Here is a 25,905-nt window from a genome sequence, read left to right on the forward strand (position 1 = left end):
TATTTAATATTTATCAGTATTATTATTTTAATTATTAATTAAAATGATAATCTAAAATTCATAAAAGTTTCTTACACCAACATATTAAAGACTTTTTTTTAATTTCCTCCTGCTTTTATTAACTCCAATTTTGATTTATTACGTTTAAATATGTTGCATAAAAATCTTCGATTGTGCTTATTCTCTTCCTCCTCTCCTTTTTTCTTTCTTCTCCTGCAAAAATTTATTCCGGAATAAATAAATCTTTTTATTTCTACTTTCGTTCTTCTCTCTTTTTCTCTCTGCCTTCATTCATTCTTGTCGCTCTCGCGTGCATCCTCGTCTCACAGGTTGGAAATACATAATACATAATACGAACGCAATTCTCCCTCGTACAAAAGTACGTACGCGTTACGCAGAACATCGCGATGCCCTCCCGATACGTCTACGAAATGGCCAGTTCGTGTCTACTGTAAGTTACGTCGTCTGCGGCTTCGGTTACGCTACGGCATGTTTTGCACGACGAAGTTAAATTGAAGAGCTTTCCCAGATGCACGTAATAGCTAATACATGCATGCAATTTTCTTCGCGCAGAAATATCTCTTATAAGAACATTAAGACTTTCCTTCGTCATGTTCTCTCTCCAGGAAAAATAAATCTATTTTTATTCGTATTTCTAAGCAGAAAATTTTCAGGACTTGCTTGCGACTTATTTTTTTAATCGAATAATTTTTCAATAAACATGGCGTGATCTATTTAGGCTTTCACGTGAGAAATTACGAGTGTAAAATACATTGGACGCATTTAATTAATTAAATCTTTAATTAAACTTTTTATTACTCGCTCCGATCTTCCTCCTCGCCTGCGTTTCCCTTCAGTTGCCTTCGTCCGCTCGGCCCCATCGACTGGAAATAATACACGTCGATGATCTCTCACCCTCTCGTGTCCATGCGAGCGACCTCTCGCCCTCCCTTACGCGCGAATGCCTCTCTCGCGAACGGCCTTTCACGTACGCACGATCTCACGCAGCGACGCTTTGTAGTGTCTCCTGTTGTCGCGTTCACATAATGAGTTAGGCACGTATAGTTCGCGTACCGAGATATCGCCGTTTACGCTTCGGAAATCAATTTAGGAGCCGCTAACGCCAGCGTCAGCCTCTCTAAAGATTATCTCCGTTACTTTGTTACATATTTGCGTTTACGTGACGTACAAGCGAAGAGAGACTAATAAAAAAATTATCGCACATTATATCAAAGTTTAGGTATGTATATTTTAATTTTATAAATTTAGATTTTTTTTTAGGGCTGTTTATATAAACGCTATATTAATTCTGCGAGTAACGATGATATATTGTTACTCCGTGTGCGATATAATCCACGACGAGGAGGGCAGCCTTGAGAGAAATAAATAGATGAAACGTTAACGCGGCCATGAAATTATCTCGAATTAGAGTAACATCGTCGTCGTCGTCGTCATTCGAGCGAACACGTGTGCTCCAACGTCGATGTCAATCTCGTAACCTCACGTTCATATGTCCCATTTGTCTCTCTTTTTACTCGATATATAATACATACACTCGCAGGTCGATATGTGCGTCAATGGCCAATCTGCCAAGCGTTGCACACATATCAACGCTATCCGTGAGAGATCGCTTGCTAGACAACGATATCGTCATGTGATACTACCGTAGGGTCAATCGGGGTAATTGTTGTAGAGTAGGGTAAACGTGATATCGCAATGAATAATGTATATAATCGTAACGATCGTAATTATAATTAAATATACTTGTTTCTTAATAAGCGCGAAAAATTTTAGGAGATGATTCTTTGTCGAAAATTAAGGGGGGTTTTTCGTATAAACATATACTCCTACATCCTTCCCTGTGGAGTTATACTCCTCCGAAAATAGGGGTAAAAATTGGGTTTGTATTTTTTTCTCAAATTTGGAACAAGTTAAAGAAATGAAATTAAGTGGATATTTTCTACTGGTAAAAAGGTTATTTATTAATATTTTTTTCAGCCTCCCCTATTGTTATAGGGGGATAAAACTAGCAACCCCTATTCAATTTTTTATTACAACTTTTTAATGGGCCGGAATATGATCATCTAAAAATATGCATTAAAAAGTTTTATTTTAAAAGATTTATTTAGAAACTTTTTTATTTCTTTTATTTTTTTCGTAAAATCAGTAGTTTTCAAGAAAAAAAATAAAATACGTTATCGTGCACAGCACGACGTTAAATAGCACAGATTTCGAATTACGAAAAGTTAAAGAAAATTTTAAAATAAAAATAAAATTAGAGTAAATGTTGGGAAAATTGGAACAAAAACAAAATTATAATAAAAACCTAAAAAATAAATTTTTTTTTAGATTTTTAGGTTTTTATTATAATTTTCGAAAGAGAACTCCACAGGGAGGGATGTAGGAATATATATTTATACGAAAAACTCCCCTTCATTTTCGATAATTTTAAATTAATCAAAAAATATACGTGTGAAGAGATAAAAATAATAAACAAATATTAAAAGAGACGCAAAATATATGCGTTTCTCGTGAGAAAATATACAATAAAGCTTTTGAATAATTACTGCGGACCATTAGAGGCGTATATTATATGCATTGCCATTAGATAACAGCTGCATTCGACGCTCGGTTCCGCGAAGAGAGAGATCGAACGAGCGTGGCCGGCTGGATAATTTAAATGTCACGGGGAATATCACCGCGCACACGAGACGATCGATGAATCAACAACCTGATGCCAGGCCGGCTCGATGGAGGAGAAGAACGGTCACGGTGTATATTCTACGTGACCCGCAACCCTTTGCCGTGTCTCGTCGAGATCGCCGCTGTTGTGTGCAGTTTATTATTGCATCATAGTCCGCTTCGGGGAACGACTCGCCTCTCATCCATGGATCGGATTCGACAAACCCCATCGTCTCCCGTATATTCTAGCTTCGCAGCGACATCAAAAGCGTCCAAATAATTACAACCATGAGCGGCATCGATGAGAGACTGCTGACGTGTTCATGTCGAATCTCCATTTGTAATCTCATCGCGTATTTTCATGCTAAATACCACGCCCGAGGCTCTGCACATAATGTAACGAGCTGACGCTTTAAATGCATATATTAGATGATATTAAGCTCGGGAAGGAATTTTTATTTCTGAATTATAAGCTCCTTCCAAACAATCATCCCATGGATTATCCATGAAAACAAGAGAGAAATTCTCCATCTGGTAATCGATATTAATCATGAACGTGGATATGGATTCTCGAAATCGTCAATCGACCTCGGCCACAACCAACTTGCTCTAATCTAAATCGAGCGCGTTCTCGCAACGACGCGCTCGTTAATTAATTATCATTGCTAATCGGGCTCTCTGAAAATCCGACACGCTAAACGCGCCGATGATTTATCGCGCGCGAAAGGTCATGTGCAAGTTCGCGCGATCCGGGTGCACCCGATCGCTCATACACGAGAACGATCGATTCATTTTCCACGCAGGGCGCGAGCTAATGAGATCGCGTGGGCGTAATTCGCAATCCTCCTCCTTTTCCCCCTTTCCGCGTTGCAACTTTGGCATTACGGTTGCGCAATGATAAAGGGCATCGTCGGGTTACGCTGCTCGTTGGAGATATTCGAGCGATCGTTGAATTTCAAATGAATGCGAGATTAAACGAGCCATTAGAAAGCCATCACATGTTTAATAGCACGTGCATGTCGGCGAATAACGAGGCACCGTGGCATTTATTTAGAGAGCCCGATCCGCGTAAACGATCTAGTGAGCGACTCCGAGGGAGTAATCGCGGAAAAATGACGATATGGAATCAACTTTATTCGTGTATCTTTTTTTGCACGCGATAAATCGCGCGCGCGTTTATCGGCGAGCTGTCAGCGATTATGATTATGATGTTGCGCGATCGACTGATATCTTTATTAAGAGTCGGTTGTCGAAATCAATGGAATTGTACCGAGATGCGTGCGTCCTGCTGCAAAATCGTAGGTCATTTATGCGAATTTTTTGCATCAGTGCACATGCAATAAGCGTTATCTATATAATTATACAAATATGTCGATATTAAACTGATCGAAATTCATATCAAAGTGACACAAACACAAGTTAGGATTAGAATGAATTTCTCAGAAATAATAATGATACGCTCGGCTGAAAGATATTGCATAAGAAAGAATTAACGAGAGAGAGAGAGAGAGAGACAGAGATTGCGTTATACGCAAAATAACGTTCTCGTATTATCGGACGCCAAATAATTCGTAAAAAAGCCCCTCTCGTTTATTCTAAGAATCCGCCTATCTTATCGAAAATGACTCAACCGACGTTATTGAACACAACATCGACAGAGATCCCGATTCAAAGGCCACGCCATGAATGGAAACTATGCGACGATTCATGACTCGACTCGCTTCGTGGAAGTTGTTGTTCCGTGGAATAATTCGCAAGGATTCGGAGAATTTCATCTTTGCGCGGCTGAAACATGGGACGTATCATTTTATGTGTATCTTTCTCATTCATTCATCGCCAATCACATTTCACCAACAACATCGAGCCTTCTCGAAGAAATAAAACAAATCGTATCACAACTTTTCGATAAGATAATAGATAAAAAATACATATATATTAATTTAAAAATCAACAATAATTAATTGTACATCCACACATTTTTAAAAAAAATGCGCGTTGCACTGAAATCATTTTTAATGCAATTTCCAGATTAATGTTGTAAGATTAATGCCTTCTGTGAAATATATAATATTTTATATAATATAATATAATAATATTTATTTTTTACATAATATTATAATATAATAATATTTATTTACACATTTCACCAACAACATCGAGCCTTTTAAAGAAATAAAACAAATCATATCACAATTTTTCGATAAGATAATAAATAAAAAATGCGTGAAAAAATACATATATATTAATTTAAAAATCAACAATAATTAATTGTACATCCACACATTTTTTTAAAAAATGCGCATTGCACTGAAATAATTTTTAATGCAATTTCCAGATTAATGTTGTAAGATTAATGCCTCCTGTGAAATATATAATATTTTATATAATATAATAATATTTATTTTTTACATAATATTATAATAATATTTTATATAATAATTTAATAGCATATTGCATTTAAAAGAGAGAAAAGAAAATATTATGCTTACTTATTAAAACATTATACTTATTTCATAAGTATCTTGGCAAAAGGTAAATATAAGTATCTTGGCAAAAGGTAAATATATATTTTCAAGTAAACGTAAAAATCGCGTGAAAAAAGTTTCTCCTCGTTTCTTCGCGTGCATTAACCGAACGGGGGTAAAAAGTCGTCGATGGTAATCGCAATAGATGACATTAATAGGAAAAACGACATGAGCGAAGTTCAACAGGTGGATATAGCGTGAGTAGCTGTCATTCGTGGGATTTATTTTCGCCTCGTATGTAACAGATAGCGACTACCATCGAGCATAGTAATCAGCGTGACGTGACCTAAGTAAGCCTAACTGACCTAAACCTTACGTCGACCTGTTGCAGGCGTTGCACATATATTCAATATCGCGCCCCGATACGTACGTCATCGCGAACGAAGCGCCCGAGTGATTTATGACGTTTATTGAGAGGCGTTTATTGTCAAAGCTTGCGAATAATTATTTCTACATCCCGGCACGATTACGTTAATTATTGCCTCGATCCTGCATCACAGACAAGTGATTGATCGCTAATGTAAATGCAAATGGCGATGCCGCAGAGATTAACCCGACGTTTCAATAGCGATGTTGCAACGGATATTCGCAATACTTCGACATTATATAATAATACCGCTCATTAATAACATGCATTGCATATTTAACTACGTTTCGCCTCCGCTCGATATCGCGTTCTCTCGAAAACATGTTATCGTACGCGTTAATTTCTAATTGGAAGATTACAATGGAGATCGATCTCCGATTTTTACGCTGTCGAAATACAATGTAAATAATTCCAGCATTACGCATCAGCTCGCGTTTAACATCTTACACTATTCAAAGTTCACGGACTATTATTAAACACAAGCTAGAGATACAAAAGTGCGACCGCAAAGATAAATTCATCGAGCTAAAGTCCATCCGACGACGATAAGACCACTGAATCATCGCGATTAATTAATCGTGCTATCTTAAACATCAATCATATTATTTCTCGGGTGTTATCTGAAACTTGTATGCCCCACATTGCTACATATCTATGAATCAAATCTGCGACGATCAATTTCTTTCTGCTTTTCAATGTCGTTTCACGCAGATGCTTTTCTGCAAAATTCAAGCACGGCGTTTCGAGGCGTCATGCAAATAAAAGAGATACGAAAGTACGCTCTTTGTCATTTCAGGAATCAATTTCATGCGGCATCTGGTGCGTCCTCCTTCCGCGAACAATCGAACAAGAGCAAACATATGGCGTTATACGCGTTATATTCGAGCCGATACATCGCGCTAATCTCTCTCATTCACGAATTCCACGTTTACTTCGCTTTGCGTCGTCGTGTCGCGCGACTTCGAACGTTCGATGAAATCTGGACGCCGCGACCTCTTCGGCAGCTGTTGCGTTCGCTCATACACGATGAGTCGAAATAGTTGGCGCAGCTGTCGGTCTATGAATAAAGACGTGATTTATTTTGTATAAATCACGATTTGAAGATCTCGCATAAATCTAGATCCTTGGACGACCTCTTAGAACTTTGCTAGATTTTATTTCCAATCAATCAAGATTGTACACGATGGTTCGTCACCAGGTGTACGCAAAATTATTATTTAATTATTATTAATTATTATTATTATTTTATTATTTTATTTGTTATTTTATTATTATTATTATTATTATTAATTATTATTATTATTATTATTATTATTATTATTATTATTATTATTATTATTATTATTATTTATTATTATTATTATTATTATTAATTATTCGTGCTTAAATTTTCTCTAATATAAATATTCTCACCTTTTTTGTTGTTTATTTGCATGTCGATGTACAAAAAGCCAAAAGCGACAAGCGTAACAATCGAGATTCCCTCTGCTACGTGCGATTCAAGTTTCTCTCTCTCTCTCTCTTTCTCTCTCTCTTTCTCTTTCTCTTTTGTCGTAGTTTGGCGACGTTCATAGGACGCGTTCGTGGAAATTTCTTAACCAGCGCGAAACTAGGTACGTCTCGTCGGTCCATTCATAAATTCCGAGTATCACGGCAATTTCGTTTCGCGAGTTTCGCGACTAGTGGGCACGACTATAATTGGAGTGACTCGCATTAAATTAGCGAGAAACTCGTGGATATGTGGGAAGTAGATGGAACGATGAAGATGAAGATGACAACACGCCACCGACGCGAGGCACGTCATATCTTGAAATTGTCGCGACTCTCCACGTGGACGTAATTTTATATTTGATTTTATTTTATTACTCGGATCAATAAATGACATTTCGCATTATTAAATATGTATGATTCGCAATATTATGTAAATAAATTTCCAATTTTTTTGCATGTGTATTTTTATGTTGCCCTTTGGAATAATTATAATTATAATTATAATTATATAAATGTTATATTATCGTAAAAATTGTAAGCAATTTTATTGTTTTCATATTAAATTAAAAATTTATTTTTTTCATAATATTTAAAATTATTGGATATATTTTATAATTTTCTTTTTAAAAATATAAAAAAAAAATACGATTAATAATTTTTCATTTAAAACGAAAGCATTATAACACTAATGTATCAATTATCGATTGAAATTAAGACACTTGTTTACAATTTGTAAACGAGAAATAAAAAAGAAAATTAATATAAATACACTGTGAAAGAAAATGAAAGAAAAATGAAAGAAGTGGGAAAAGATGAGATACAATTTTTATAATAATAGAAATAATTATCGTAAAAATTATATAAATCGTAAATATTATAAAAAATTTTAATGTTTTCATATTGAATTAAAAATTTAGTTTTTTCATAATATTTAAAATTATTGGATATGTTCTATAATTTTCTTTTTAAAAATATATAAAATATGATTAATAATTTTTAAAAATATTTAAAATACGATTAATAATTTCTCATTTAAAACGAAAGCATTATAATCACTTAATTCTCTTAATAATGTATCAATTACAGATTGAAATTAAGACACTTGTTTAAAATTTGCAAACAACAAAGAAAATTAATATAAATACACTGTGAGAGAAAATGAAAGAAAAATGAAAGAAATAGGAAGAGATGAGATGCAATTTTTATAATAATAGAAATAATTTTCTGTCAATTTTCTTAAATCGATAAAGTTTACAATTTCATCGAACGATGATCTTAGTTGAAAAACAGCGTGTTCTTTATTATTCAGACATCGTGCACTAGCGGAAGGCAACTTGATTGCGCGTTCGACGTGCGTGTCCGACGTATAGGAAGCTATGCTGAAAATTCCGGAACGTCAATGGACAATGGCGATTATCAACCCGCCTGACACGGAGATCTTCTCATTGAGGCGGGAACACTATACATGGCGCCTCATTCATGAATTCCAAGTATAACCGCAAATTGGTTTCGCCGGTTACATTGCCCAGAAGCTGCGTAATTACACACGCGTCTCACACATTCGCTTTCTCGATTTACGTACAATATCGAGAGCGATCTTCCTTTCAACGAAATATTGATTCGATGATCAAATGCGACTCAATGCAACGTATAAATATTGTTAAATGTAAGATATATTTATACGATTAAGTATTTTCTAGGAGTTGCTGAAAATTATTGCAAATAATGTTCACTGTTTCCAATGAAGATGCTTTATATTGTCATCAATTAATCATCTAAAATTTATGATATTTATAATTTTTATTTATATTTTTTATATTTATAATATTTAATAAATTTTTTATATTTATAATATTTATTTTTCCTTTATTATAATAATTTTAAACAGAGCAACGTCTTGATATCTTGTGATTATTTGTTAAATAATCAGAACAGATTTAAAAGCTTTTGCATGAAAAGTGGACGCAATAATTTATTCTGAGGTTGATTAAATATAAAGGCAGTTATCATTCTTGCAGCTAATGTCGAAGATCGACAAAACGAAAAGCCGCTAATAACGGCTTAATGATCCACGAAGCGGAAAAGCAAGCCATTAGTCTTGATGATCTCTCTGGAGATATGAAAAAACTGGCGTTAAAAATTTTACGCTATATTGATTAAATAATTAACGAGGCGAAAATTACACTCCTAGTTGGTTTAAGATGTCTATCGCGTATATGACGTGCAGCGTAATTAGCGAGTTCATCGCGCTCACCGACGACGGAATTAATGATACGTTTTGCTTAATTCCGTACAATAATTCATGGTGTCTTATCGAGAATAGGGGAAGTTTCGTCGAGTCTATACCCGGCGATCCTTTTCTTCCTTCACGACGACGAGTGCAACGCTTAACGAGCCGTGCCAACGTATAATTCGATCACCTAGTCAGACCATTCATGCGAGCAGGGAAAAGCGGGCGAAGAGACGCAACACCCATCAAACTCGTCAATGCGATAGCTCGTCGCCTGTCTGACGAATCGCATCGCCGAGAGGAGGAGAGAGGATAAAGAGACACATGTATATCCGGATCCTTTTTTCATGAATTACGCCGCCACCACCATTAAGCCCCATTCAGCCGCTAGTACGCAATTTGCGCCGGTGACGAGTCAGATACTTGACTCTAACGCTAATTGTAAGTGACCGCCAGAGTGGGCGTCACAGGAAGCCGCGTGTGGTGCATACATACACGAGCGATGCAAGTGTTTCCCAGAAAAAAAAGATCACTCAACGAGTTGGCGATTGTCACCGGGCTTTTATCTCTCAATTGCAAAAGATGTAAAAATGTATATAATTCGTTATAATTGTAATTTGACATTTTTTACTTATAGTTAATTAATTATATTAATACTTAAGAATAGATATTATTTCAAACTTTTCTAAGCTTATTATTTTATTTTAAATTTTATTTATTTAATTGTTTTTATTTATTTTTATTTTTATTACTATTTTTATATTTTTACTTTCTTATTATTATTATTTTTATATTTTTACTTTCTTATTTTATCTACTTTTTATTTTATTATTTTATTATACCTTTTTCATCAACTTTTTTTTTCGTTCTTATTTTTTTTTACTTTCTTATTTTATCTACTTTTTACAAATTTTTTTATAAGACACCAGATTTTTTTCTATAAAGAGAATAATGAAAATAATGAAGATGTATGAATACATGTTGACACTTTGAATTTTCCTTTTCTTAATTTAATCAACATTAAAGATCAGCTGATTGTAAAATTTAATATTGAATAATGAATATTGAAAAATAATATAATATAATATAATAATATTGAATATTGAAAAATTTAATATTGAATTTAATAATGAATTTTCCATGATTTATTCCATGATTTTTGCAGACTAAAAATTGTGGACTCAATTATAGAAAAAATTAATTTATAATATTAAAATATAAGTGATGTATAAAATATATTAAATGCGATATTCAAGAAGCAAGTGATACATGTACATATATTTCTATGTCTCTGAGAACGCATTGACGCACGCAAAACACAACAAATCCACTTAACACAGATACATAGTATGACGTTTTATGAATTAACTTTTTTTTTCTCGGCAAGCACGTCATGTCTCTTCTCTCGCGTGTCCATTTTTCCAGCATTTCATGGAACCGACATAACAGTAGTCAGCGTTTCTTTAATTGTACCTGGAATCGGTTAGGACGCGAAAATTCTCATCGCGTCTTATTTACTCCGTTTTTCCTAAAAATACTCCATCACGTCCCCCCTCTTTCGACCTCATTCAACTTTTCACAATCGAAATGTTCCAATTGATCGATGGATAATTTTACTCTTCCCGCGACTAGTTTTAAAAAATACATAACGACGAGTTTGGCAAATTACGAAATATTAATTTTTACCTACATAGTGCATTGTATTCCACATTATATTTTGCTGTATACATTACATATGCATATACATTACATATATATTAGTTTTGTCTGATTTTTCAAATGAAAAGATAATGTTATGCAAGAAATTCCCCCTCTTTCTCTCTTGTCTTTTAAAAATTAATTTAAATCGAGTGGTTTAAACGTTTGAACTTAATATAATCAAAGTCCGTTTTTGCACGACGCTAATTTTAACAATCGATGATGAAAATGAAAAATCAAACAAATCATACTATCTATCACACGCATTTCAAAAAGTTACATTACCATGTATGCATTTTTTTTCAAGTTTAAAGAGAAAAGAATTTGTACTTATTATTTTTTTAGAAGATTTGTTTTTTTTTCATTTCGTCTAAAATTTCATCGAAAACCTCTGATTTTGTTATGTATACAATATTTTTTTTAATGCGATAATTTTTTGAAAGAAGAAAAAGTATATGAAAGACAAAATTCAATTCGCCTACTGTTTTGTTTGTAACAATCAAAATATGTAATTTCAAAATTATCAAAATATGTTATTAACATATACAATGATATAATCATGTTTCCATGATACTGTGTATTTACGTCGTATTAATTATTATTGGAAATTAACGGATGTTAAAATCACTAAATTTCTGTGTACATTAACATATGAAGAGGATTCGCTCATGAAGCAATATTCAATCATTGTTGATTAATGTTGCCATGTAAACATAGGTACAAATATTTAAAAACTATTAGAATTATGCTTATATCCTATATTGTATAAATTGTATAAATTCTATAAATTGTACTAGAATGTACATTGATTAATTATAACTTTATCGTCTGAATAATTGCAAAATACTTATTAATAATCAAGAAACGTAATGTATATATATATAAACATAATTATAAAAAATTATTATTACATTATATTATTATTTATAGCTTGACACTAATAAATTTTTCTTATTCATCTTATTATATATAAAATATTCTGAGATTTTTTTATTGAGCGATTCAAAATCGTTCATTCTGAACTTTTTTCCTACTTCTTAATATACAACTGCTCGATACTGTTCTTATTTAATATTAAATGACAATTAATCTAATAAAATACATTTCTCGCAATCGCATCGGATAAGACGGCGAAAAATAAAACGGTAAGATCGAGTTAATATAGCCGCGAGCTACCCCGCATAATTTCATTTCCCTCTTACTGTCGATTAAAACCGCTTCCCTTACTTCTTCAATGTATTAAAACTTTCCGCAAAATATCGGGGACCGATTTTATCTCGACTCCCTCGCGCAGCGCGCGTCTTTATATAGATTTTCATGTGGTATAATTCAGGTTAAAAGTCCAAAGAATTCCCGATTAGTTTGTGCAACTTCATTTCCCTTCTGTCATCAATTTAAACGAATTTCCCGCGGCGCTCGTGCTGCACGTCGTAATCAAATAAATTCTGACTTTTAGAAAATACCTCAGCTATTCTTTGCTCTGATAAATCGTGTATTTCTATTTCTTGTGCGAGGTTGCTCGGACAAATCGATATGCAATTTATGTCAATGGTCAATATCAATGGATATAATAACGATAAAATTAATAAAAAAATAGCATGTAACAATTTCTGCATATAATTATTTTGCTAACATAATATTTTTAATCGTTAACTTTATCAAATCATGGAAAAGTGTGTATTATGATAAAATAATTGAATTTAATATTAAGTATTTCTCTCTCTCTCTCTTTCTCTCTCTCTCTCTCTCTTTCTTCTCATAAATCTTTGCTTTCCAATGCAATTACACACGAACCAATAAATACTACCTTAATAAGTGAATTTAATTGAATAAATGTTTTGAACGTATAAGTACACTATCTTTTTTTAAAATTAAATTACAAAAGTTGTTTAGTTAGAATTACAAACTTCTCTTTAAAGAGAGTCGTATACATGTATATATTCATTATATAATGGATAAATATAATTATATAATAGATAATAAATGATTCTTTCAAACTAATGTGTGCGCGTTGGCCTTTTACATTTTATTTAGCATAAGAATAAAAGATAATATAAAAAAATACGCAACGAGAAATAAGACTGACAAATCGAATTTACAATCTCTCGTGCAATTCTCCAAGAGAAACATGAATTAAAGAAATTCTTTATACATATGCACGCACATAAATGCAGCTCGGTTTACACTACGCACTGTCGCACGTGCGCACACGCGTGTGAGGCATAAAGGCACGATATGAATAATGTAAACTTATGTAACATCCCGTGTCCGGGAATGTTATAAATAGCCCTTACTGCGACCAATGCTGAGATCACACACGACATACGATGTATGTGTGTGTATCGCGTGTAATATATGTATGAACGTGTACGTGTACTCTTTGCCATGTATTGATTCGTTGATATGCGATTTAGCAAAGTTAGTGACATATTTACCGGCCCTTTTGACGCGATTAAGTTATGTAATCGAGAAACTATTCTAAATTGAAAAATGAAAGAAAAATACGAAAAATGCTAGCATAATCTTTCAATAATTGTATTGTAATCTTTTAATGATTTCGATAAAATTAAGGAAAGGAATTATAAGATTATATCTTATAACAAAAAAATATACAAAATAAAAGAAGTAAAAAAAATTTAGAAATAAATAATGAAAAAAATTTATAGATTTTCCAAATTTAAAATTTTTCTATAATATATTGTTTTAAATAAATAATAATTAAAATTATATATACATAAATATATGCCTAAGATTCAAGAATTTAAAAAGATTTTTACCATTAAATAAGAAATTGCAAAACCGAATAAACAAAAACAGATTTTCCTTTTACGATAAATTAATAAATTTTGAAGTTTTAATATAGTTGTCAACTTTACCGCACGATTTATTGTACGATCCAAACAATGGCCGGATGTTTCGGGGAAAGTTTCCAAACTTGGAATTCAATTTGAATTTTCACAAATGGATGGCATAATGTTGTACTTGACCGTACGAGAGCAATGCTACGAGAGGTTACAAGTCGAAGACGCCCGATAAAGATGTGATAAAATAAGAAATAAATCGATTATTTTAATCACTTTGTTTATTGTTGATATTTAAATATCGAAACAAATCGCTAAAAAATTTATAAACATTGAAAATTAATTTTTTGTGAGAAGTAAAGTTCTTATTGTTTCACGAATATCAAATGTATTTAAATTTTTCTAACGTGACAGACGAGTGATTATCTATGCGACCATCTACATTACAATCATTTGCATGCTAAATGAACAATTAAACATTCATTTACATTAATTCATATGGCTAAAATTGCAATCGAAAAAAGTAATCATGTAAAATGTTATCGATATATTTCATTATTATCAAGAGCACTCCCATAAACTTGCAACGATGCAAACTAAAGGAAATCGACAGACAAGAAAGACGGTTCAACAATTTCGTAGAACCATGAATGCGCGCTTCGGTTATAAAAGAAATCGAAGAGAGAAGTAAAGAAGGAGAAAGAATGAGTTGGCAAGAGAGTAAGGGAAAATAAAACACAAGGAAAGGACTCTCTCGAAGAAAAGAGGAAGAATGAGGAACGTGCATCGTCGAGGAGGATCAGCGGTGACCGCTTACTTATTCTGTTAGTTCCAAGAAAGACCATACATCGATATTTAATAAGTTGTCGACGATAAGTAAATTTCAAAAATGTCATTAATTGGATAAACGAGTCATATTAATCGTATACAGGGATAGGAGCGAAAAAAATATAAAAATATTTTCAACGTACTAATTTTTTAAGCAAAAATTAATTACAAAGATTATAAAATATATGAACCAATAATATAAAATATATGAACCAATCTTTTTCTCTCGGAATAAATTATAATTAAAAAAAAATGTCAGATGCGAATAATTTCAACGAACAAAAGGATACGTATGAATCAAATGCAAATAAAAATGGGGAAAGAGAGAGAGAGAGACGAAGAGAGAATGAAGCGAGGCTCATCCTGAATAATGAAGAGTAAAGAAGCAACATGAGAAAGAAGAACGGTAAAGCGTTACCTTGTGGAAGAGGACCGGTGATGGAGGATCCACCAGCCTGTTGGCTCTTCCGATTCTGAGAATGAATCAAAGATGGCTCCGACAAAAAAACACCTTCGTTGATAGTTTGATACTATGAAAGGGGGCGATGATCCCGGCAGCAATTGCGCGAAATTCATTCAAATATAAATGACAAATGAAACGATTTTATATTTTGTTCTTTTTAGACGATTTTATAACTTTTAATTAACGATATTTTTTGCAATTTATTATCGAACAATTTATTAAATATCGATACGATCATTCTCAGAATTGAAAAGCGGTCATCTTCCGCTGATCTTCCTCGATTTACGTTCTTTCTTTCCTCTCGGAGAGAATCTTCTCCTTCTGTTTTATTTTTTCTCGCCAACTCATTCTTTCTCCCTCCTCACTTTTCTCTTCGATTCTTTTTATAATCAAAACGTCACGGTTGCTTGTCAACTATTTTCTTAGATGTTCTATAATTTAAAAATCACTTTTTAATATAGTATAATAACGGCATTTTTGCAAAAACAAATTAATTTATCTGATATTTTATTTTTCCGATATTTTTTTAATAATCATATCGTTTTTAAATCGCATTAGATTACAAAGAATTAAAAGACTTATTTCAATAAAATGTATATTTCATATACATTTCTACGAAATTTTCATTTAATATTTCTATCTATTTCTGATAGCTAATAATTTAGATGAAATTTTGCCCTTTTTCACAGGAATAGCTAAAGAAATTCCAATAATAATCCCCTCCTTTGCTCCTTTGGCTGGATAAAAACCGAACGATTTAACGTGTGGAACAAAGCCCTTTCTTTTCGGTTCTAGTAGGCAAGAATTAAACGGTCTGACAAAGTTTCACGCGCGAGCAAGATCGAACGAGAAGGAGCGGTGGGAGACGTAGATAGAAGGAAAGGAGCAAAAGGAGCATCAAGGCGGACCCTCTCTCCGAGTGTGGAGTTCTTGGAGGGAACGCGATGTTCCTGGAACTCTCGCCATCGTGGCCCTCTTCAGCCTCTGCTTTACGGTTCAGCTAACTTTCTGCCGGCTCTTATTACGAACAGCTCGACGCTTTATCAGACTCGCGGATACGTTCTACACTTGGGTTTTTTCTACTCCTCCTACATCCTCTTCCCTGTTCCCTACTCTTTTCAATATTTTCCCCGAAATTCCAATTCGTCTCTCTACCTTCTGTGTTAAACTTGCTTGTGGGCTTTGAAGGTATCGATATCAGAATTTTAATATGCGAATAGGACCAAGATCCGTAAGAATGCACTCGTATACGAAACAAAAGTTTGTTTACAATCAAAATCTCGATGAAGAATTTTGAAACAGGAAGAAATTCGATTGCAGGTGTAACGAGGCAATAAATTCGGCACTGACGTGTACGTGGACAAAGTAATGATTTCGGTAACATTACGATCGTTATCGAATCGATACCATTGACCAAATTACATGGCGCACACTTGCCTCCAGGTAAAATTCGCCACAGGTAGAAGCGAGCACCGTATTGCCGCGCTTTAACTGCGATATATAACTGGCTTTTTAAAAGAGCCATGTCGGGAGTATTTCCAATCGTTACGAGAATTTTTCAACGGAATAGAAATTCCCACAATTTTAAAATCTAGAACAAATGCTCAATGTTTACTTATACGATATCAAGCACGATAAAAAAATTCTTTTCAGATTTTAGAAAATTTAATATTTAATATTTTAAAAAAAATTAATGCACTAGAAAATTAATGCACTAGAAAATTTAATATTTAATATATTAAAAAAATTAATGCACTATATTATTAGCTTATTAATATTATGATAATGCTTAGGAAAAGCGGTCAATAGTGCATCACGCGAAAAATTGTGACAGAAAATTGTGAAAGTTAATAATAACGATATATGACGTGTACTTTCTGCCTCGCAGAATCCGATGACTGAAAAAGTTATAACTTCCCCGTGTGACATAATCTCCTATAATCAAGAAATTGCGCGCAATGTTATTTTTATCCGTCGCCATTCGCCCGTCAGAATATTCGCTGTCGCAAAAGCAAGCGCGAAAAGTGGAAGGAAATGTCGCACGTCCATTATTATTCCAGTCGTTTCCGTTATCTACCTCGATTGCATTACGATCCCGCTGACATTAAATCGCGATGCAAATTCATTCGCATAAATACGCGACTAAATGTGATTAATTAAAGTCGTAATGCGCCGTATAACGCTCCCAACACACTTTTCACAGTGTATATATATACAGGGTTTCTTAATAAGTGCGAAAAATTTCACAGTGTATATATATACAGGGTTTCTTAATAAGTGCGAAAAATTTTAGGAGATGATTCTTTGTCGGAAATTAAGGGGGGTTTTTCATATAAACATCCCTCCCTGTGGAGTTATACTCCGAAAATAGGGGTAAAAATTGGGTTTGTATTTTTTTCTCAAATTTGGAACAAGTTAAAGAAATGAAATTAAGTGGATATTTTCTACTGGTAAAAAGGTTATTTATTAATATTTTTTTCAGCCTCCCCTATTGTTATAGGGGGATAAAACCAGCAACCCCTATTCAATTTTTTATTACAACTTTTTAATGGGCCGGAATATGATCATCTAAAAATATGCATTAAAAAGCTTGATTTATTTAGAAACATTCTTATTTCTTTTATTTTTTTCATAAAATCAGTAGTTTTCAAGAAAAAAAATAAAATACGTGATCGTGCACAGCACGACGCTAAATAGCACAGGTTTCGGACTACGGGAGAAGTTAAATTTTAAAATAAAAATAAAATTAGAGTAAATGTTAAGAAAATTGGAACAAAAACAAAATTATAATAAAAACCTAAAACCCTAAAAAATAAAAACCTAATTTTTACCCCCCTTTTTGGAGAAGTGTAACTCCACAAGAAGGGCTGTAGGAGTATAAGTTTATATGAAAAACCGCCCTTAATTTTCGACAAAGAATCATCTGAAATTTTTCTTATTAAGAAACACCCTGTGTATACATATATCTATACAAATGTATATATATCGCGATGATATCCATGATACGTGGGAAGAAAAGAATTCTTTTCCGATGATGGCGCAGGTAGATACGCACGATGAAGCTTTTCCATTGTAATTAGATGAGAGAGGGTTATCGACCGCCTCAGATCAGTAACATTCGAAGAGAAACAGGTCTTCCGCGAGCGACGCTTGTGTAGCGTCCACACAATTCACATCCACGGATTTACAATATCGTCGACACGCGTTCTATGTATTTGTTTGGATGCCGCTGCAACAGAGCAGAGACTGTCTCGTAACCTTGCTTAGAATGTTCCAAGGCTACATAGTGTCTCGTCGAGGTTTTATATCAATTTGCCAGACGCGATAAGAGTCTTTCATGCGAGGGGCGTGAAAATCTCGCAGCTTCCATCCGTGTAAAGTTTTACACATTTGTCATAAATATCAATTATTGAAAGGTACACCAGCAGAAAAAAAATGTTTCGACCGAAACAAACGTGATATTCCTTTCTCTCTTATTTTTAATATTATGATAATTTTTAATTTCTAATATTCGGATAGATTGTATACAGTAGTGAACAGTTGCTTTAAATTTAAAGAAATTGATGAAATTAATTTGTTTAATGAAATTAAAAATTTCTAAGACGTTTTCTATTTTTGTTATTTTGATTTAAAGCAACGCTTGTATTATTATTATTATTGTTATTATTATTATTATCATGACACGATTACATTACCGGCTTAACAAGGTTGCTATAATTTGCTTCTCGGAATCATTATTGCGGTTGTGGGATAACAACTGGTTTGCATCATGAGGCAAACTTTATTATAAAATTATTGAACTTCACTGATAATCGATCTACTCCAGCTATTCATTAATTCTGTTATAATTGGTACCTTTATTGGTCATACAAAATGCAGTGTATTTTATTTTTTTCTTTCTTTGACTTGCTTTACAATGGCAATTTTTTTGCGAGCGATCCTTCCGCGATGTTTGCCTTGAAACAGTGGCTTGTTCATCATTAAAAGACGAGGCGAGATTTCCGCGAATCGACGATCCGAGGAACGACTCGATCATTTCGATTAATAGACTCGTGAAGTCATTAAATCGCACTTAGATCACACGCGCATCTTCTAGGAATAATTTTCCTAAAGCTGCATTTTTTACAGGACGAAGTCGGGACTTCCTTAAACGATCTAACGCGATTGATCTCTCGAGACGCAAAGTGCGATGATCCTTGTGAAAATTTTTCCGCGCAAAAAAATTTTTTGTTACGTCACTTTATTTCCATGATCCTGTTAGCCTTACGTATTTTCGATTCACTTGTTCCGTAGAATAATTCGCGGGATTCCGATGCAAACGTGGGAATTTTACTCCAGTCACTTAAAACCGCATATTTAAAATACAATAACGTGATTATTTACATGATTTAAATGACAAGCATGATTTACGAAGAAAATTAACATTAAGGAACTCGTTCTGACAAGCGATTAATAAACCGTTAAATAAATGAGAATTTTTTGAAAAGCCAACTTTTTATAAATATTTTATAAATTTTTTATAAATACTTTTTATAAATATTTCATAAATTCTTTTATAAATCCTTTTTATAAATATGTATTTTATAAATTTTTTATAAATACTTTTTATAAATATTTCATAAATTTTTTTATAAATACTTTTCATAAATATTTTATAAATTTTTTTATAAATACTTGTTTTAAAATGAAGTATTAACGGCCGAATAATTATAAGCAAATCTCTCTTGATATATTAAATATTACAGGTTAACTAGAGATATGCTCTAACATTTTGTCTGTCCTATTCAATTCTAAATTGGCTGTAGCATTATTTGCTGCAAAATAACAGGCATGTATGCGTGTGAACTGCATTACGATGTGTATTTGTGAGGAAATAGCAATGCCATGACTGGCTCTGGCGTGGTGATCATAATGAGCAAGAAAAAACATCACTTTCACAAGAAACTCGCGATTAGTCAGCTTTAGATCCGCTCGGCCTGATCTAAGCGGCCACAAAGAAATTGCGCAAGTTCGATTCATTCGAAAATGTTTTCCGAGAGAGATAGAAAGAGAATAGTACGCAGGATAACTCATATTATTCGCCAGAGCAGATATTCTGAGCTGCTCGCGTTCTTGTATCTCATACCATTCGATAGTCGATTTAATAGATCCTGGAAAGCAATAAGTATCTAGAGATTCGCGATCTCGAGATGATACTTTCTGCGGTATTAAAAGATAACTATACCTAACATGCTATTTACACATAGTTCACCGCTATACAGTTAACTGCACGAGGAAATGCGCAATTAGAAACCGTCGTGTAATGCTTGGCGGTACATAAGGAATTCCTTTACTATGATAATGTAAGTCATAACATTAGATCTTCCATCGATACATAAGGTAATATTGCAAATATATATAGTTGAAAATTATATACATTTATAGAATAACGAATAAATATAGAATATATATAATTGCAATGGTAAATATTACACAACATCTGATATGTAAAATTACAAAGTACATATTAATATATGTACTTTGTAATTATGTGATTGATTAATAAAAGTGATATCGAACCGTTTTATTTTTCAATTGTGATTTTTTCGATAATTTATTAATTCCTATTTTCATTCGGCGTTTTAAAAATGCGCAGACGAATAAATATCATCTGGGTTATCTCGATTAATTAATAAAGAAATTAGGAATGTCCTATTTCATACATCTTACATATTGTTGCAGTTAGATGATTAAATCTAACACGTAATTATCTACATTAGCGCACAAATAGAACGCGATATTAATTAATCAATCTAACAAACCGAAACGAGAATATTAATTGATAATATTACGATTAATGTACAAGTGTATCCTCGTATGTTTGCATGGGAGGATGTCTTTCAAAATTTCAATTCACCGATTCACGTGTTAATTACTGAAATATCGATCAAAGTATTTGTAATCAAATTATATTCGCAAATAATACGATAAATACTTGCGATCAAATTTTGAAAAAATGACTCGATATTATTCCAACGTCGGCGTAGAAAAATCTAAATATTGTTTTTTTTTCTTCGCGGAATACGCGCGCGTTAACGAGAGAAGCAGCGGTGCAAACGATTTCCGTGAAAATTGAGTAAAGACGTTGTTTTTGCCACGCAGATATATCCCGACTTCCTTGATCGAGAGCCACCATTCGTTAAGTCAAGGTAATCACAATTGTTCTTTCATGCACCTTCTAATTGTCGGATATGAAAATTACCTTTTCTTGGTATTATATTAATCGCTCTTGAAAACGCGTAATTTTAATTTATAATCCTATCAGGCTTAAATATCAAGGAAATTTAAAAAAATACGATTTCCTCTAGCCTTTGCAATTCTTATTAGAAACTAACAATAAGATGTAATTATAATGAAAAGATTGTAATAGGAAGAAAGATTAAATGCAACTGTGTGCATCATAAATTTCGAAATGTTTACTATATAATAAATCATTCGCTTATGACAGTAAATCTTGTGAAATCAAAATATACAAAAGCAAAATGACGCGATTGATCCTGGAGTTCATGTGACTACGATGATAGCCACGCAATTCGCGTATCTTGAGTTCATTCACGCATAAAATGCAGCATTGACTAATAATTGCATGAAAGATTTCATCGTTCTAAAGATAAAATCGAAATTTATGAATACACAGTGGAAATATAATTTTCTAGAGAAATGAATAAATAAATATAATCCATCACAAAAGTCTCTATTATTTTAATATATTTTGATTATGATTCTGCTACAGAAAATATTTGGAAATATATAAAAATCTTTTAAAATAGAAAAGATAAAGATATATAAAGAAAATGAGAAAATGTAATAAAATAAATTAATCAAAAATAAAATATATCGAAAGATTATTCTAAATTTTTTATTCTCTTTTGAGATAATCTTTAATAAATCTAAGTACTCGTTCTCAAATATTCCGGCAAAATAAAATTTGAAAATATTATATAATTCATCAAATAAATTTCTAATATACTTATTTATTTTTTCACTGAAGTATTATAATTTTTTTACATATTTGCATGCTTTTTTAATAATCGATTAACAGGAATATGATTCGCGGTATATATTTCATTTCACGCGAAGCTAAAAATGATCTGTCATTTCCGCGATAGGATTGTTATTAAACGACAATTTATGCGAGTATATCGCACGGTAGTCTATTTGCGAGTAGGTTTCATAAACTGCGTTAGTTGTGCGATATCTGATGGATATTATCTCCTGCAATTATCTCAGACGATAATCAATCTGCAGATGATATATGCAAGAATGATAAAAAAAAAAGACAAGATGATAATCGCGATAAAGAGAAAAAAAATCTATATAAAATCAAAGAAACTATTGAATGTAAATGTTGCGCGGTAGCATTGTTACGACACGAATGCAATCGTAATGCGCGCCTAAAGTGCATTTTATGAATGCCATTACGAGTGATGTTGTGGCATATGGAATTAACTGCGATTACCATGAGTGCAAGTGTCATAGGCGAACGCAAAGTAACGGTATACGACGCCGATTGCTTCATTTCGTGCCAATAATTGCATACAACTGAACGTACGAGCGAATCAAATGCAATTAATCGCGGCTAGAAAAGCAAACGATAGCGCAAAGTTTACACACATCATATAATTAACTTTGATTTATTTATTCCTGTAACGAAATTTAAAGCAAAAATTAATGAACAAATTAGAAAAATTTTAAAATTCAAAAATTAATTAACAAATGTATTTTGATCAAATTATTTCGTTTTGAAATGTGAAAACTATCGTGTTGCACATCCAAGAATTGGCCGCAATTAACGTAAGCGGAAATATCGATGGAACGCGTGTCACGTTATATATAAAATCGCCGGCACGAAATTGAAATCTCAGTTTTCAAACTCCGATGAGGCTTGGAGCGACGCCAAATCGCGCGGCGACGTCTCACCCCGCGCGATTTTATTACATCGGAACGATGTCACTATGTTTTATTTGACGCGGTTATATACCACTCGCTTCGATCCATCATATGTTTCCATATGTTTTCTATATTTCAGTATAAATCCAGAATTACACCGTCCTAAAATTTAATAATAAATCAATTTTACATTCCATTATTCCAAATATTGCGAAATTCTCTCTTGTCGATGTCTTGCACAAGTGACTTCACGTTTCTCTTCTTTTGCATACTTGAAAAAACTCTCCTAATAAATGTCCTAATAAACCATCTTGGTTATCATTCGCGATCGCACGTGAAAGTGCAATGCAAGAGTGTTCATCAGAAATCGCCTAAACGCGTGGCTACTCGCCTTCAAATTATAACAATAAAATGATAATATTAACAAAAAGAGCGCAAACATGTCGGTTAAAAAAATTTCTATTGCATAGTTTTAATATTCTTTAATAATTTCTCAAAATGTTGGAAAGAATATGTTCAAAAAATTGATAGAACCTCTTGCGATTTGTAAAAATTACGATTGAGAGATATTGTCAATATATATAATAATTGTTACATTTTCATAAACGTTTAGAATTTACAGTGTGTCATAAAACCATCATTAAATGATATTTTAATTATTATTAAAATTACACGTTTACATTATATCTTCACAATTATATGAAATTTAAAATACTGAGTTTTATTCCTATTTTTCGTTCATATTTATTCAGAAATAATTAATAAAATAAATAATTAATTAGTAATTAATTATTAATTTTATTAATTAATTATTTTATTAATTATTTCTGAATAAATATGAACGAAAAATAGGAATAAAGCTCAGTACTTTAAATTTCATATAATTATAAAGATATAATATAAACGTGTAATTATGAAGATATTTAATATGAAAATTAAAGGATCTTTGAAACTAAAGCAAAACGTAACACTTAATAGATCAATTGTATATCTTAATCCATTTTAAATAAATTTGATACCAAGAAGAATCTAATGTCGAGCCTGCCTTTTTACCTGAGCGCAATTTCATTAAAATAAGATTCAAGGTTGAGTTGAGATTTGTGAGCCTAAAGTACTTGTGAAACCAATCGGCATCTTATTCCGTGGTATTAGATAATTGACGATGAAAAGAGCCATTGGAACGAGAAAATGTCACGTCGTTTCCACCGAGAAAAAATCTGCTCCCTCTTCCTCTTCTTTTTTGAAGGGAAGAGATGAGAGTGACACCACTGTCGACTCGATGGAGCAGCGGACTAATGATTAATCGACGACCCGACATTAAAATAGACATCGGGTATAGGATCGCGGTGCGGATCCTGATGCGTTAAAGCCGCGATTTGGAGATCCGCCAAAATTCGGTCATTTGGACCGCACGGACGGACAACCGAAAACATCGACGAGCCACCAGGAAGGATGGAAATAGGCGATTAGGCAGATGCGATTAATTTGGAAAATATGTATCCCGGTGATTCCCTTTCTTGTGGGCGGTTGGGGAACTATTTATTCCGACATTTGCCACAGCCAAGGAAAACAGTATATTTTGCGTAATATCCATTAAATATAAAGTTTGCTATTTATAGTATGCATATTTTGATTTATTTTCCTCTAATTTCCAAAAATAAAATATACTCATTAAATTAACAGCATCTTGTTTTACTCAAAAATTAGATAAAAGAAATATAATTAGATTAAAAATTCATTTATACACGATAATATTAATTATTTAAATTTGTCGGATAACTAATTGTAAGTAAATTCTAATAATTAATCCGATGTGATTTACAAAGATAGCACATTAGTCAGTGTTCCAAGTATTTTGCACATCAATAATTCAACATCAACGCGAGGCCAAAATTACATCAGAAAATAAAAAAAAATGCACCGTCCTTTTTTTTCGCAGGAGGCGTCAGGACAATATTTTAGAGTATCTGCGTAAAACGCAAAGTATACATACTATTCCTGGCGAGCAGTTATCATCTGTCATCGCCATCGAATCCTACGCACATACGAACATTGAATTTAATTTATCGCTTGCGTTTAACAGGAGTAACATTAATTTACGGGCGCTTACCGAAACGCTTGCCAAAGGATGGGGATGGCGTTTAAACTTGGCGATAATACATTACAATAGATTACAGAGGAGAGACGAAATTTTGTGATTTATCAAAAAAGAAAAACCTGGCAAGGTAACAAACATTGAATTTAACAACGCGATCGATCAATTATCTAAAAATACACGTGAATGCGAGCCTTCATATAATGAGTGTTCACATAATGTATCACTTAGTGATGAATGCAAATAACCTCGTCTTGATTCATTGCACATTCGACGATACCAGCGAGAAGAAAGAAAAATATTCTCTCGCGAGAGATGGCTTGAGACGATATTTCGAGAGTCTCGTAAGCCATTAAATCACCCGACTTTGTCACCTGATTTCTTCTCAATTGTCCTTTATTTTTCTTGCATGAAAACCGAGTCAAATGCCGGCTAAATCGAGCTTTTTTCCCGCGAATCTCCGCGAAAATCGTCTTGTCCGGCTTGACGTTTGCACAATTCAATACTGCGCAGCGGAAGAAATTATTTTGAGTGCATTACTCACGGTGCATCTGTTTGAAATGATTCGCAGAAATTACGTAGCCAGAATTTTCTAAGCGCCGCTAGTCTTTAAATACTATATCGCAAAAATATCCGCGAGAGAGAGATACGTTTTAGTTGCCGCTCATATATATTTATATTGCATAGTTTATATAGATTATCCATGTAACTTAAATATTTCAATATTTCAATGAAAAAAATAATAATTTAGTCAAGTTAACAATTTTTTTCTCAATTCATATATATAAATATATAT

The 25,905-nt window shown here is 32.9% G+C and overlaps 1 protein-coding gene and 1 long non-coding RNA gene across 14 annotated transcripts in view; one reads left to right on the plus strand and one right to left on the minus strand.

The window, feature by feature from the left end:
• LOC145962640 (uncharacterized) overlaps positions 1 to 25,905 on the minus strand; it is a 127,304-nt gene that overhangs the window by 51,728 nt on the left and 49,671 nt on the right. Inside the window, exon 3 of one of the 9 annotated variants that reach the window (XR_014435902.1) lies at positions 46 to 884. The exons of the other annotated variants lie outside the window; for them this stretch is intronic. This is a non-coding gene — a long non-coding RNA (uncharacterized LOC145962640). Of the gene's footprint in view, positions 1 to 45; positions 885 to 25,905 lie in introns of those variants that run through there. 9 annotated transcript variants of the gene reach the window in all.
• LOC145962638 (uncharacterized) overlaps positions 1 to 25,905 on the plus strand; it is a 94,562-nt gene that overhangs the window by 49,978 nt on the left and 18,679 nt on the right. For 3 of the 5 annotated variants that reach the window (XR_014435895.1, XR_014435894.1, XR_014435897.1), the window contains 2 exons: positions 8,375 to 8,731; positions 9,084 to 9,878. The exons of the other annotated variants lie outside the window; for them this stretch is intronic. The gene's annotated coding sequence lies outside the window, so the exon portion shown is untranslated. Of the gene's footprint in view, positions 1 to 8,374; positions 8,732 to 9,083; positions 9,879 to 25,905 lie in introns of those variants that run through there. 5 annotated transcript variants of the gene reach the window in all.

This window comes from Camponotus vicinus, unplaced genomic scaffold (genome assembly GCF_025532165.1).
Source record: "Camponotus vicinus isolate PSW18456_S1 unplaced genomic scaffold, iyCamVici1.0 SCAF_12, whole genome shotgun sequence".
In the NCBI taxonomy this organism is placed as follows: Eukaryota; Metazoa; Arthropoda; class Insecta; order Hymenoptera; family Formicidae; genus Camponotus; species Camponotus vicinus.